We start from the raw sequence: 17,273 nt of genomic DNA, 5'->3' as shown, positions 1-17,273 counted from the left end.
AAATACAAATGGCTAGATCAAATAGCCAAATAAAAGTTGGAGGGTCTGAAACTTCTGGTTATTTTTAATCCCTTGCCTATTATTATTTTAATTGTTTGTATTGTTAATTGATTGTTAATACAATTGATTGTATTGTTAATAATTTTAAACATTCTGTCCAAACTAGATCCATGGAATGAATGATTTTCTTGAAATTCTTTCCATTTACTGTGGGTAAAAATTAACTATCTATAGATCTCATGAAAACAGAAGTTGAATATAACCTTTAATATGTATATACCTCAGAGACTGAGCTGACAGTAAGTACAATGTTTCCTTAGAACCAAGTGGATGTACACATCATATATACATACTTAAGGACCATCTAATGATGAGATATTCATGAACATTCTAGAGCATATACAGAACAAGCACATATGTAGTGACATCAATAAATACGTGCTGAATTAATGAAAATAAAAGATCTCAGAAGGTTTGTGAGTCTTGAAACGTGTTTTCTTCAATATGGTTCATGCAGTGGACATTCTAAGAGGCATAGTAATTATTGAGTCTATACTTGTTCGTGTTACAATTACCCCCCAAATTACAAAATTAATCTGTATTTCTTCAGCTTTCATAGAAACGTATGTAACATTACATTCTTGGACTTCTGCCAAAAGCCTACAATGAAACAACCACCTAAGGACTATTTTGACATCTTTCATAAAATTGTAATTTGATGACACTTTTGTTTGTCCTCCACATAATAAGATCTGTGTGGACAATTTTTCTTTGAGTTTAATGCTCGGCAATATTTGTTTCTTTTGATCAACTAGTATGTTTCATTTTGGTTGCGACTTGTATTTCCCTTTTTACCAAGAAGTGCAGAGTTAAGTTTTCTACTTGGTTTTAACATCTACTCATTCTTTTCAGATTAATTATTCACCATCCCTACACCTTCTACTCCTACCACCCTGTTGTAAAGTGACTTTTGTTCTTTTACTTTTGGGTTTTTTTAATGCCTCTGAACTTCATTACACGTTACTTCAAATATTTTTAGAAAGAATCAGATAAATAATTATATACTGTCAAATTAAACATATTTTTTCATAATTTAGCAATTATTTTGATTAAAGCTAACATTATGTCTGGGTACATAATGTTAAAGGTTAAATTTGACTCTTGATAAGTGATATCGTTCACAAGAGCCAAATGCTAGAGATGCGTGTTTATTTGGATGTAATCTACTGACACACTGTAGCAGCAGATGTGGTTACCTCCAAACATGTCAAACAGTTCCAAATAGATTTATTACATTATTAATGTAATGCCAGGTACTCAAAATACTCTAAAAACTTCCTTTAATTAATAGTATTAATCATCTGGTTTTATATATTAGTTTTTAAAACATCTCAATCATTCCCTGGATTTATAGTCCCAAAAGAAACATGTCTGACATATTTCCAGATGTGGTCTCTAAAATTTTTATTCCCTTTGACTTAGCTGAATATTTGAGGTCATCTTGAAACGTGAACCTTGCCAGTCCAGGAGCTATGTACATTTTATATGTGTCCTTGAGAAGATGCTAATGAAGATCCCTGTATTAGAGCATTGTCCTAGACTTAGCCTGGTGATATGCATGCATCAGAAAGGCTGAGCTGTGGAACCACTGTATAAGAACTGGACACCCATGAATCAACATACTGACATTTCGATAGTACTCTTTGGTTCTAATAAAATTAGGGGTCAAGCCTTCTTCTAGTCACCATCATGTACGAACTCTGAATTGGCTACCTACGAGTAAGAGAACATCAACACTAATATCAGTGGTGGGAGGTGCCAATAGAAGAACAAAAACGAGGAGGGAGTGCTTCCTGGATGTTTCCACCAGGTCATTTTTGGCCTCTGTGTAACAAGCTAGGCGTCTTCTGAATGAGTTCCAAGTGTACCCTGGAAGAAGACTGGCTAGCTTTGAAATCAATATTCTACTGATTATTGATCATTTCATGAAAACTGAGAAGGAAAGTACTACTTTCTCTCCCTTTTTGGCCTCTTTTTCAGGAATGCCTGCCATTTAAGCAACTCTATTCTTGCAAGAGGAAGCTGATCATAATAACTCCAACTCACAACAACAACAACAACGAGAAACTAGAACAAATATATGTGTAAAAAGAAGCACATTCATGGAGATTATCTGAGGGTATGAAATCAGTTCATTCCTCTAGATAACCATCCACAAAATAAGATCAATTTATCCCACAGAAATACTTTCTCTGGCCCAAACTGTATCTTCAAAAATTTAAGCTGACATTGAAAAATTGTGAGATTTCAAACATAGAAGGACTGGCAACACTGTACTAGTGTCCCCACATGGCAACATCTGCTGGAGCTGAGAAAGGGCAGCTGTGTTCCTTTTAATCAGGGCAGGGGCTCTCCAGGTGGTCACAGTCCACACATATCTGCATTTGCAAAGCCTACAAATATTCTAAAATCAGTGAGACCAACAGAGAACTGAATGCTAGGATTATATCACACATTGCCGTTTTAGAGTCAGTATTGCTTTTACTGATTTTAATTTTGGTGGCTGTCATCAGCCTACATTTAGGGATTCTATAAAACAGCCTTAGAAACTGTATTCAGCTATAGTCAAGGGAATGGCTTCCATGTTCTTTACAAAGTGGAATCTTCTGTGAGGACCTTTAGGAGAGATTTTCTTCTGCCTCTATTAAGAGGTCTACGTATGCTTATCCTAAGCAGTTGGTTCACTTTCTTCTCATATTGTATCTTGTGTATCTCACCAGCTTATTCTCTTATTGGTTACTATAAAGTCTAAAGACAAATCTGTAGCCCGTTCTTGACAACAATATAGGGTCCAAAGGTATATGTGCACTCTTACTGCTTCTTACAATTATCTTGTCTTTGGCCTCAGTCTTCATTCTCATTTCACATAAAAAGTAATACTTATTATATTTTAATAGAGGAAAATAAAAAGGGCATAGCAAAAGTGGAATACATAGAGAACGCCTCTTGATATTGGTTTTTAAACAAAATATATAGTCACAGTTAGAAAATTCAAATAGTATAGAGAATAAGTTAAAAAATCTCCTGGGGTGCTTGGCTGGCTCAGTTGGTGGAGCATGTGACTCTCGATCTCAGGGTTGTGAGTTCAAGCCTCACATTGTATGTGGAGCCTATTTAAAAAAAAAAAAAATCTCCCTCCTCACCTCCATCCACAGACACATACGTATATTTAAATATCAGGGTAAAGATATATCATCAAGGTGGCAGGAAGAAGTTTCCTTTCTTCCTTTCGGATACTTATTTTTTTATGGGAAATAGTTTAGATGTCATTTTTAAAGAATTCTACTTTCTTGGGGCACCCGGGTGGCTCAGTCGTTGGGCATCAGGCTCTTGATTTCGGCTCAGGTCGTGACCTCATGATTCGTAGGTTCAGGCCTTGAGTCAGGTTCTACACTGGCAGTATGGAGCCTGCTTGGGATTCTCTCTCTCCTTCTTTCTCTGATCTTCCCATGCTCATGCAGTTTCTCTCTCTCTCAAAATAAAAAATAAACTTTAAAGATAAAAGAAGATCACTTTCTTGCTCTGAATACTGTAATTATTTTATTTTTTTAATATTTATTTATTTTCAAGAGAGAAACAGAGTGTGTGGGAGGGAGGGGCAGAGAGAGAGGGAGACACAGAATCGGAAGCAGGCTCCAGGCTCTGAGCTGTCAGCACAGAGCCCAATGTGGGGCTTGAACTCACAAACCATGAGATCATGACCTGAGCTGAAGTCAGATGCTCAATCAACTGAGCCACCCAGGTGCCCCTGTAATTCTTTTACAATAATTTATAGTACTAGATTTTTTTCAAGTAAAAAAAAAATTATTTATAGGACAACTAGGAAAAGAAAAATATTAACTGGATAGCTGATGATACTAAAAAGTTACCATTGTTTTTGGATCTCTAATAGCAATTTTGTGATTATATTTAAATGGTAGAGTTATTACTTTTAGATAGGTGTACTAAATATTTACAAAATACACTTAGGATGTCAAATAATTTGGGGTATAGTAGAAAACAAAATTGGGGAGGTGCCTGGGTGGCTCAGTTAGTTAAGCATCTGACTTCAGCTCAGGTCGTGATCTTGCAGTTCATGGGTTCAAGCCCTGTGTTGGGCTCTGTAATGACAGCTTGGAACCTGGAGCCTGCTTTGGATTCTGTGTCTCCTCTCTCTCTCTCTCTGCCCCTCCCCTGCTCGCGCTCTGTCTCTCTTTCTCTTAAAAGTAAGTAAACACTAAAAAACATTAAAAAAAAAAAAAGAAAACAAAATTGGTGAGTTGATAATTGTTAAAACTGGATCATGGGTATATGGACTTTATAATACTGTGTTATTATTATATATATTTAAAATTTTCTATGGGGCGCCTGGGTGGCGCAGTCGGTTAAGCGTCCGACTTCAACCAGGTCACGATCTCACGGTCCGTGAGTTCGAGCCCCGCGTCGGGCTCTGGGCTGATGGCTCAGAGCCTGGAGCCTGTTTCCGGTTCTGTGTCTCCCTCTCTCTCTGCCCCTCGCCCGTTCATGCTCTGTCTCTCTCTGTCCCAAAAATAAATAAACGTTGAAAAAAAAAATTAAAAAAAAAAATAAAATTTTCTATAGTACAAAGCTTAAACATTTCATAAGTACTATTATATTTATTTAAAATGTTACAAAACTGAGTTTTTTTTTTTTTTCAACGTTTATTTATTTTTGGGACAGAGAGAGACAGAGCATGAACGGGCGAGGGGCAGAGAGAGAGGGAGACACAGAACCGGAAACAGGCTCCAGGCTCTGAGCCATCAGCCCAGAGCCCGACGCGGGGCTCGAACTCACGGACCGTGAGATCGTGACCTGGTTGAAGTCGGACGCTTAACCGACTGCGCCACCCAGGCGCCCCAAAACTGAGTTTTAAAAATACCACCTAATACCTCTTCGAATGTTTTTTAACATTACCCAAGAAAAATATAAAGTTCCTTAAATTATCGAGGGCATTACTTTACAGTTTCAGCATACAAGTATTTTTTATCACAGTAATTTATTGAAATATAATTCACATACTATAAAATGCACCCTTTTAAGGTATATCCTTCAGTGGCTTTTCATATTTTCACAAAGTTGTGCAACTATCATCACTAATTTTAGAGCATTTTTATCACCCCCCCCAAAAAAAGAAACCCTATGCTATTAGCAATCCAGCATGAGACCTGATTGCAGACTCACCCCACTGTAATCTGGCTCTTTCTTTCAAGATGTCAATACCAGTAAAGCCTCCACTCTTCTGCACAGAGGCCTAATAATTCTAGGCACCTTTCCTTTCCTATCAGAAGAATACAATCTCAATTGTAGCACTTTTTCTCATCTCCTCATCACACCCACATCATAAAAAATACAGTCATCTTCTACAGGGGACTGTGGGTATAGGCTTCCTGAAAGAGGGATTATGTACCTCCAGTCACAGATGATGGGTCTGGCCAATGGAATACGAGCAGATATGATACACATAATATCTGAGCAAAAGGTTTAAAAGACATTGTGTTTCTAAGAGTCATCTCCACAACCATCCCCTCCCACCCCGGCCCCAATCCAGCCACGAGAAGGGAATGTCTCACAAAGGGAGTGCTTCTTCAGCCTAGGTCCTAAATGAGGAGACATGTGATGCCTACCAGAAGGCTGAACAGAGGTACAAAATGACCCACAACCTACATGTAACGTGAGCAAGCTACTGAGATAACGCTGTAAAACTAATCTGTCTTCATGTGGCAGAAAAATTCATAATAAATACCCAAAATTCATATTTCTGAGTGTACACAGAGAAAATGAGCCACTAATGGAGAACCATGGAACAAGGCAGAAGATTCCCTACCTTCTAAGAGCTTACAATCTTGTAACATTATAAGAACAGTGGCATCTGGAGACATTTTGACTTTTTAGAAAGCCCACTCCAACTCAGTTCTGGTACCATCAGAGATAAGAAAATTCCTGCTTAGAAACACACAAAGGCAACAGACATAGGGATAAGAACAATGCTTCGGAAACTAAGAGAAAAATCCTTGCCTTGGTCAGAAAGTGAATTTTCCTGAAGCCCTTGACTGTGCCAGGTACTATAGATGGTTCCTAAATGGGACAGGAGAGGTATCTCTAACAACTGTTGTCAGTGAGCAAGAATGAAAAAACAATATCTTCTTAAAATGTTGTTTAAAGAAAATGGGCTAATTTTAAAATAAAGGCTTCAATTACTCTAATTATGGGATCATATTCAGAATTCATATGAGAAAACAGATGTTTACAGAATGAAAAAATACACTGAGATTGATTTGCCATAAAGTTCATTTAAGAACTGAACCCTCTTTGTAAATGTGACATACTGTTCCATTTAAAAAAGCTCATTTTACACACAGCTACTTGGGACAGTTATTGTATATACAAACTGAGGTGGCCTCAGTGGCATATGTCCTTATACACAGGGATTCCATTTTAGTTTGGGGCTGGCTTTCATTTGGTTAAAATGTCAACCTTAATTTTACTTGTGAATGTGGCTATCTATAGGCGGCAGCCTGTTTATTTAGTTGCTTGATTCTTTGTGTGTGTGTGGGGGGGGGGGAGTGGAGAGGGGGACGCTGTAGGGGGATGGGTGTTTGTTCTGCTTTTCTCATTGAAAATGGAGGAAGTCATGTTTTTATCCTGGTTCTACTTCCTGTTTATAGGCTAAAGATGGAATTGTCATTATGCTGTGGAAACACCTTATATATTCTTTTCCTCCCACTCTTTTATGAACAGGATATAACACGGAGGAATTCTTCCTTAGTCCTGGGATGTTCAAATGTTTATGTATAAACTATGACCAAAAATTACTTTCAGGGTAAATTGGTATAGCTTTGGGAAAGGCAATTTTGTGGTACCTTTAATTTAAAAAACTTTTAAAAAAATGCTTATTTTTGAGAGAGAGGGACAGAGAGAGAGAACGAGAGAGGGAAGGAGGGGCAGAGAGAGAGGGAGACAGAGGATCTGAAGCAGGCTCCATGCTGACAGCAGAGAGCCCAATGTGGGGCTTGAACTCAGGAGCCATGAAATCATGACCTGAGTCAAAGTTGGATGTTTAACCAACTGAGCCACTCAGGCACCCCCCCTAAAATTTTTTTTTTAAGTAGGCTCCATATCCAATGTGGGGCTTGAACTCATAACCCTGAGATAAAGAGTCGCATGCTCTACCAACTGACCCAGCCAGGCACCTCTTAGTGGTACCTTAAAAAAAAAAAAAAAACCCAACACATATCCTTTAGGATAACAAATTATAGAATTTTATCCTATAGAAACACTTTTACATATATTCAAAGATCTTTAAAGAAGGATGATCTAAATGAAAAGAGAAAAGATCTAAATGTCTTTCCATAAGAGTATGATTAAATAAGTTATAGTACATTCATACCGTGAAATACCGTGCAGCCTTTAAATAGTATGAGGCGGTCTTCCAGTTAAAGATGACGCACCGATTATACAAAATCTCATTTAAGTGATAGGAAAGGAATAAAACAGCATATAAACCCCTAATGACAAAGACAATAGAAAATGAGAAGCAGCAGCAAGACATTTTAACAAATTTCTAAAGAAGATGGAGAGGGAACCAGTGTCTCAGCTCATGAGCCATCTTGAGGCCCCGCCCCCAGTCCACCCTGCAGACCAGTCTGAGTGCTTATCTGCAACCTCACAAGACCTTGAGCCAGAATCGCCCAGTTATGCCACTCTCAAAGTACTAACCCACAGAAACCATGAAATAATAAATGTGTGTTGTCTTAAGCCTTTAAGTTTTTGGGTAATTTGTTACACAGTAATAGATAACTAATACAAAGTCTTAAACTAATCAATTAAGAAATAGCATTATAAGCATGTTGAAGTGATTTTAGTATTTAAAATTTTTTTTAAAAGACGTAGATTTATATATGTTGAAAAAATTTTAAACTGTATATATTTACACACACACAGATGTGTGCATATGTATCTGTACACATATGTACATGTATAGATATATACAGATACATATAAATGCACATATATGTATAACACTTATAAATGTATCTTTGAAAATAGACTGAACGGTATTGGCAAAAATCCAATCAGAACAGAACTGGAGGCAAAGTTAAGGGAGATTTTCACTAGAGAAAGGCAAATATCATAAGATTTCACTCTTTTGTAGAAATTAAGAAACAAAACAGATGAACCTAGGGGAAGGGAAGGAAAAATAAGATAAAAAACATAGAAGGAGGCAAACCATAACAGACTCTTAAGTACAGAGAACAAACTTAGGGTTGTTGGCGGGGTGTTGGGTGGGGGGATGGGCTTTTGGGTGATGGGCATTAAGGAGAGAACTTGTTGGGATGAGCACTGGGTGTCATAAGTAAGTAATGAATCACTAAATCCTACCCCTGAAACCATTATTACACTATATGTTAGCTAACTTAGATTTAAATTAAAAAATAATAAAGATGAGGGAAAAGAACAACAAAACTACAAAAAAGATTTGCATTTTCTATACATTTTGTTTTATTTCATTAATTTTTTTTTTTAATTTTAGAGAGAGAGAGAGGGAGAGTGTGTGAGTGGGGGAAAAGGGCAGAGGGAGAGAAAGAATCCTAAGCAGACTCCACGTTCAATGCAGAGCCCGACATGGGGCTTGATCCCATGAGGCAAAGTCAAGAGTTGGACACTCAACTGACTGAGCCACCCAGCACCCCATGTTTAAGTTATTTTAAAACGAGTATATTTTACTTTCGCTATTTTGTTAACTGAAAATGTATGTAGAAAGCGAATGACTAGTGGCATAATCCAAAGGGGTTAACAGCACTAATAAAGAAGAACTCTTTTGCCTAAAACAAAAGAGTTAATTATGGGGGTGACTGGGTAGCCAACACTTCACGGTAATTAAGAGCATGAACTTTCCTTTCAGGTACCTGAACTTACTTTGTATAAATTATTTAAGTTCCTTGAGGGGTGCCTGGGTGGCTCAGTCTGTTAAGCATCGGACTTCAGCTCAGGTCATGATCTTGCGGTTCGTAAGTTCGAACCCCATGTCGGGCTCTGTGCTGACAGCTCAGAGCCTGGAGCCTGCTTCAGATTCTGTGTCTCCCTCTCTCTCTCTGTCCCTCCCCTTCTTGCACTCTCTGTCTCTGTCTCTCTCTCAAGAAGAAAAAACATTTAAAAAAAAAGCTCTTTGAACCTGTTTCCCCATCTATAAAATGGAAAATAAAAAAATAGTATCTACTTTATAGTAGGTGTGTGAGGGTTAAATGAGATAATACAAGTAAAGCACACAGTACAGTGCCTAGCATACCGTAGTTGCTCAAAACAGTTGACTTTGTTCCTTTTTTGCCTTCAAATACCATATTTACTCAACCCTTTGCTTACTTTCAAATAATATGCCAGTATATTATTTATTATGTTATAACTGGAGGCATCACAGACTTGTGGTTAAGAGTTCAGATTCTAAAATTTAAATGCCTGTGTTTAAATGCCAACTCTGCCAATTATATGCTGTGTAACTTTAAGAATCTGTAAAATTAAAATAAAAGATAATTCATAGTGTTGTTTGGAGGCTAAAATGAATTAGTATACTAAGGATCAAAAATTGTTAGCTACTATTATTATTCACAAAGCTACAGACATCAATCATCTAACATTGTATTTAGTGGTGGACCAACACTGTGGAAGAGGCAATGTTCCCTTCTTACTTTGTCATTGCCCCTGCCTTATTTCAGTCTGCAAGAAATCAGAAGGTGAAGAATACCTTCATTAGGCCATGGGATTCTTTCTTTGAAGGGACTTTAACAAGGGTCTTCGAAGAAACATCTATGAAGCTAACTTTATTACAATAACTTTTTGTTTGTTTAAGCAATGACCCCACAGATATTTGTTTTGCTGCTTAAAAAAAAATCTAGGGGTGCCTGGGTGGCTCAGTCGGTTAACCATCCGACTTCGGCTCAGGTCATGATCTCGCGGTTTGTGAGTTCGAGCCCCGCATCAGGGTCTGTGCTGATAGCTTGGAGCTTGGAGCCTGCTTCGGATTCTCTCAGCCCCTCCCCTGCTCATGCTCTGTGTCTCTCTGTCTCTCAATAATAAATAAACGTTAAAATTTTTTAAAAATCTAATATGTTTACCTGTAGCAAATGGAAACACAAAGAACTAGCCAAAGGATGCCAAAAGTAACTTCTAAACAGGAAAATCTTTATTACTATTTATTTTTTGTTTTTTTAAAGTAAGCTCTATGCCCATCGGGGGGCTTGAACTCATGACCCCAAGATCACGAGTCACATGCTCTTCCAACTAAGCCAACCCAGTGCCCCATCAACAGGAAAATCATGACAACACTAATACCAACTGTCTTCATTACTCCAATTTTATTATCACATTGGCAACATGTTTTTTCCCCCCACAAATGATGACCTTTATTATATCCAATACAAGAAAATCCATTCATTTATTATTGTTGCCCTAAAACTTGTACTGTTAGCAGACTCCTTCCCATTCTTCATAGTGCAGCTAAAATATTACCTCCTCTGTGAGGCCGGCACTGAGATTTCTCCTATTTCCCAGACAAAAGCAATCTTTCCTTCCATTTTTGCTTCCAGAGTACCTTGGAGTTAGCAGTAGCCAACATTTATTTATCATCAACAATCACAATTTTTTATTACTTTGTTTTTCTCCTGTTAGAACAGAGCTTACAAAGGATGTCTTATTCTGCAGTGTGCTCTTTGAATTTGGTTTGGGTCCAGCTGATTTCTATTTTGTACTTGGCTTGCTCTCCTTTGTGGAGTCTGCTTTTCTCACCTGAGACATCTTTCCCTTTTTTTTGAAAGAGACTGAGACTACAACTTGGCTTCTTTGCCTCATGCCAATTATATGGCTTACTTATTTTCTGAAGGCATCTTCTTGCTTCTTAGCACACATTTATTTTGGGCAGTCACATTAGAAAAGCCTTTAGGCTTTCTTAAGTTTAGACACTGTGCAAAAGACAGTTAGCTGGTCCCTATATGTATTCTCCCTCCTTTCTATGACAATAGAGACCCCAATTTACACGGAGTACATGGTGGCCCGAAGAAAAGACTACACTTCTCAGCAACCCCCACAACTGAGTGTGGTCCTATAACTAATTTATTGCAAATGACAGGTGTCCATAACCTTCATCCAAAGACCACAGATATAAGCCAGTAGTTGAAGAAGTTGGGTTTATTGCTTGTTGCAATGAGGGAGAATGCAAATCATCGGGAACCTAGGTGTCTCACTCAGTGAGAAGGTGTTACACTTTAGTACAGAATTCGGCTTATATTAGGCCATTTTAGGGAAGGATGAAGAATGCAGGGCTTTGCTCTGGAATGCATGCTATCGGGAAGCAGGGGCAATTCTATAATTAGGTGTCTTAAAATATTATCAGGAGGAATGACACACGACCAAAGCTGTAACTGGTAACAAAGCAGCAGTCGTTTATATTAGTCAGAATAAGGAGATGTTTGGTCACTTTGCAGTTTAGACAATGTTCATTATTTTTGTCTGTGTTCAGGCATAATTATGGAGTTTTGTTTCTATGGCCTGATGTTGGTGTTCTTTGAAATTGCCATGTGCTTAACAGAATACCAAGGCCCTGCTGTGAGTGCCAGAGAAGCTCTGGATGTCAGGGGCTGCTTTTCTCTTTCTTAGAGGTGAGCGCAATGTGGCACTGAAACCTTCTCTAAAAGATAGCTGGCATGTATCCTTTGCCCCTGATTCTTTCTTCCTCCTCCAGATTGGAATGTGGTTGTGATGGCTGTGAGTAGCCCAGTTAGAACATGAAGTGTTCTGGGAATAAAGCTACAACAGCCCTGGACCACCTTAGCTCCAGACTTTTATATGGGAAAGAAACAAAAGACTGTCTTGTTTAAGCCATTGTCATTTGGTGTCTTTTACTCACACCTAAAGTTATTCCAAACAGATACAGGGATGGAATGATTAGTTCTCTTTTCAGTGTTTCAGGTTGTTTTCGCTTCCTTAAGTTGTAGAAATTGACATGTCAGAAGTGATTTAAGAACCAGAACTAATTACTTTTGTACAAATGGAAAAACATTATAAATCTGTACTGTTGTGAGTTGAAATACTATGATAGAAGTCTCCCAAGCTAGTGTACCGAGCCCTGGTTTATCTCAAATTTACCTTTACCACAAAGGTGTATTGTTTTTGAGTTTCACCTAACTGTGTGAGTCCATATTGCCTACTGACTCTGCTGTGTGGGCCAAGCACTTTGATTTCCGTGCCCTTGGCCCCATAAGGCTATCAAAATGAAAGCCGAAATTTGCTAGAGATCAGCAAGTGTTTTTAGCAAACGGCTTCTGTGCTCACCAACCTGAGTTTGTTTTCCCATACCTTCAATGCTTTAAAACTATTTATATTTTTTCTAGCATTTTTAGTGACTTTTATCAGGAAGATTGGTCCAAATAACCTAGGCTACCATTGCTAGTCAAATTATTTTCTTTATAATATTAGAACTCATTACTAATTAGAACTCATTTGCTTATTTTTACATAAGTTTTCTGCATGCACATGTATGACTTCTGGGATAAGAAAAAATACAAGTTACTATAAAAGCTATAATGCTAAAAACAATAATTTGCTTTATATCTTTAAAATCTATTATCTGTAATTGATAAAAGACTTTAATGTGAGCAATATTTGACTTTCTTATGAACTGCTGACTTTTTGGTCTAGAATTTGGTAATACAGGGGTGCCTGGGTGGCTCAGTCGGTTGGGTGTCCAACTTTGGCTCAGGTCATGATCTCACAGTTTGTGGGTTCAAGCCCTACATCAGGCTCTGTGCTGACAGCTCAGAGCCTGGAACCAGTTTTGGATTCTGTGTCTCCCTCTCTCTCTGCCCCTCCCCTGCTCATGCTCTGTCTCTATCTCTACTTGTCAAAAAATGAATAAACATTAAAAAAATTAAAATATTTTATGTAAGTGATGAATCACGGGAATCTACCTCCAAAAACCAAGAGCACACTGTATGCACTGAATGTTAGCCAACTTAACAGTAAATTATATTCAAAAAAATTAAAATAGAATTTGGTAATACAGTATTTTATTTATTTAAAAAAACTTAGACTACCTTCCATTGTCATTACTTGAATGTCATGAGCATATTATTGTACTGACTAGTAAAGTTTCCTGAGTATTAGCATGTTAATTGCTATAAATAGCCTAAGTCCCTGTTACTGACAAATCCTATTTGGGCCCCTTTCATTAAAAAAAAATATGACTTCCTTATCATTTGTACTATTTGTCATGTTTTTTGTAAAGTGTGTACTTATCATTAGAAGTATTTGTTTGACAACATATAGTAGCTTATGTTATTATTTTTCCATAAATGTGTCTTATTGCCTCTGTTAAACTCCAGGAAGAAATCATGTCTTATACATTTTTGCATTCTATGTAGTTAACTCACTATTTTTGGTAGGTTTATTGTGTTTTGAAAATTTGTGACGTAATTACTTCTAATGTAAAATGAGGTTTAACCAAAGTTATAAAATTATAATATACTAACATGTACGGAATAACAGGGATACATTGCTGCAGTGTGGTTTTCCTTTTTATATCTACCTTGTACTTTGAGTGCTAGACACTTTATAGATTATGGAAGAGATTTCTGTGGATTTAAGATTCCTCAGTACCTGAGTATCCAGTTTGAAGATTTACCCATGTCTTTCCTGCTTCCTGTGTTTTAGAAATTATATTTCTCATTAACATCTCCAGTGAATGTGAGCTAGAGAAAAAGAGAGGAAAGTCAAGTAAGCTGATGGGGTTGGCTACCCATTTATAGCTGTAGGGAAAAGTATGATAGAAAGGAGTTTTAAGTTATTTGAGATGAGAATAAGGAAATACAGTAGTCCTCCCTTATCCACAGGGGATAAGACCGTTAATGAATGTCTGAAAATGCAGGCGGTACTGAGCCTTACATTTATATATATATATATATATATATATATATATATATATATATATGCTGTTAATATAATACTATATTATATATATGTTTTTTATACATACATTATATATATGTTTTTTATACATACCTATGATTAATCTGTAAATGTGGCGTAGTAAGAGGTAACAATAAAGTAGAGCAATTATTACAATATACTATAACAAAAGTTATGTGAATGTGGTCTCTCTCACTCAAAATATCTTCTCATCCTGTAACTTGCCCTTCATCTTGTGATATGAGATGATAAAATGCCTACAGGATGAGATGAAGAGACGTGAATGATGCAGGTGTCGTGACGTAGTATTAGGTCACTACTGACCTTCTGACAACAGGATCATATGCTTCTGGAGTGTAGTTTGCCTTGGGTAACTGAAACCACAAATGGGGGAGGGGGTGACTGTAGCTGAAGACTGACTAGCTATACTTAAGACATGATCATTTAAACATGCATATTCTAATGGTGGTCAATATTTTCATTAACTGAGAACTTTGACCAAGAGGAAGCCCGAATAAGACAACAAAGTAATTCTTATATACAGTGACCACAGGCCCCAGATTTTTTCAGAACAGTTCCCATTTTTCAACATTGTGTCTCATTGTTACAACTAATACATACCAACATGTCCTACATGTATCCTGATTGGTGGCATAAATATGTCACAATATTTACAGGCACATTTAATATACTTCTGAAAAGCCTCCTGGTAAATTTCATCTAGGTATTCCTGTTGTCCATTATATGGACTCTTCCCACGTGCTCCGGAACACTTTTATGACTTTATATAATGTATAGAGTAAGACCTGTTTTCTCCATTTGGGGAAAATGGCACCATGCTTCATCTAGTGGGAGCCTAGGAATCATGACTCTTCCCTGTCCCCAGGCTCCCTGGGTCTCTTAATCTTGCACTGCATGTCACCCCTTACCATGCAGCCTCACTGTTCATCCTCCACAGTAAAGACAGACCAAAATGGAGCAAATGCATTCATGTTATCTCTGCCTTAAAATACCCTCGGCTAACTCCCCATTGCTATAGCAAAAGAAATGAACTCAATTGTCTGCAGGGATAGATAGGAAACCTAACTATGTGATTAGTTGGGTCAAATATAATATGAAGAGGTGGCCCCGGGTAGACAGGAAACTGGAGGATGGCCTGCTGAAAGTCATTCAAACTAAAAAACAACCCCCCCTCCCCCAAAAAAACCCTACACCAAAGAATATCTGTAGACAAGATTCTAGCTGTGAGGTGAGAGTCTTAATCTTTCTAATTTGTTTGTGTGGCATAACAAACCTCTTTGTTATCTCGTTTACAAGCATCCGCTGTGCTTTTCAATTATTCTCAACTATGTGGTTGCTTAACCAAATGAAATTGTCTGATTCAGTATTTTAGAAGTGCAGTGTTAAAATTTTCAAGTGCACAGAGTAGGTCTGCCTGTCAGAAATGTTTTTTTTTTAATTTAATGTTTATTTATTTTTGAGAGAGAGAGAGAGAGAGAGAGAGAGAGAGAGACAGTGTGAGCATAGGAGGGGCAGAGAGAGCGAGACACAGGATCTGAAGCAGGCTCCAGGCTCTGAGTTGTTGGCACAGAGCTGGACATGGGGCTCAAACCCACGAACTATGAGACCATGACGTGAGCCGAAGTCAGACGCTTAACTGACTGAGCCACTCAGGCGCTCCCAGAAATGTTTTAATAAACAGATAAATATTAGCTCCGATTGGCATACTCGTTTATGTGAACAAATGACGTCAAAGGGGAGCATCCTTAGATCCACCCTCTCCCGTCCTCACCAAAAAACTGCATGGTAATGGTCAAAAGCCTAAACTCTAAACCTGAGACTCCTGTTTGTAAAATGAGTGGAACTAATAGTGTTTCTTTCATAGCTTACTGTAAAGATTCAGTGAGATAAAATATCTAAACCATTCAGTATGGTGTCTGGTGCATATAAGCACTCAACACATATTGATAACTGTAGTAGCATATATTTTGAGATATCTACCTATGATTTTTCTTCCCTCCATTTTCCTCTTCCCTTCTGCACGGCCCCAAATTTAAAGTGATAGCTATGTGTTCACTGTCTCAGGGAAGGGATTACAACATGGTAGAAAAGTTAAGCCAGAAAGTGCTTTGACTTTTATTTCCAAAAGTCCTGGAAATGATGAGAAGATTGAAGAACAAGATACTATGGCCATAAAGGTGGGTAAGGATTCCTTGAAGACAGAAACAAAATGTCCCTGGCCGTGAATGAAGAACAGGGGGTCCGCAAATAGGTCTGTGTTTCAAGGAAAAGGGGGAACTTGGCCCTTGCTTCCTGAGCAGAGAAACTAGGAAGGTACAATCCCAGTGAAAGAATAATTACATGGTGTGTTGGGACAAACAGGGCCATAGACAACCCCACAATAATTTCCATACTCCAAGCACCTCATGAAAAAGCAGGAGAATTCCTATGTTCCTGGGGTGTCATGTAAGCAAAAGACAACGTTAATATCTGAATGAGCCATGCTGTATTAGGTAGGTGTTGTTGTATAGCAAATTACCTCTCCAAAACTTAGTGGGTTAAAAGAACAACAAACATTTGTCTTACATAGTTTCTGTGGGTGGGGAATTCAGCAACGGCTTAGCTGGGTGCTTCTGGCTCAGGATCTCCCATGAGGTTGTAGTCAAAATATCAGCCGTGGCTGCGGTATCTAAAGACTTGACTAGGGCTAGAGAATCCACTTCCAAAACGGCTCAATTCATGGCCGGTAAGTTGATGCTGGCTGCTGGCAGGCAGCCTGGTCTTCACCATATGGATCTCTCCCAGGGCTGCCTGAGTATTCTTGGGTCATGGTGGCTAGCTTCACCCAGAATGAGACATCCAAGAGGGGTAGTCAGAGGTAGCCACGTCTCCTTTTTGACCTAATCTCACAAGTCACAGGCTATCATTACCCCTATATTCTATTTGTCACACAGACCAACCCTGATATGATGGGGCAGGGGGGTGTAAGTCAGGAGGTAAGAATCACTGGAAGCTGGCTATCACATGGACAACCGGGGTGGTAACTGTGTCAGCAGCAAGCTGCACTGCTTCATTACCTGATCAAGATGCCAATACCTGACAACCTGACAATGTGTAAGATACCAGGACCTAGCAAAATTGGGGGATGAGGAGGGCTTAAAGGATTGCTCTTAAATTTTCTGTCAGCCTAAGAGACTCTTAAAAACTGAGAACAAACTGAGGGTTGATGAAGGGGTGGGAGGGAGGGAAGGGTAGGTGAT

This window comes from Puma concolor, chromosome A2 (genome assembly GCF_028749965.1).
Source record: "Puma concolor isolate L17-30 chromosome A2, mPumCon1.1.hap2, whole genome shotgun sequence".
NCBI lineage: Eukaryota > Metazoa > Chordata > Mammalia > Carnivora > Felidae > Puma > Puma concolor.
This window is presented reverse-complemented; position numbering follows the sequence as displayed.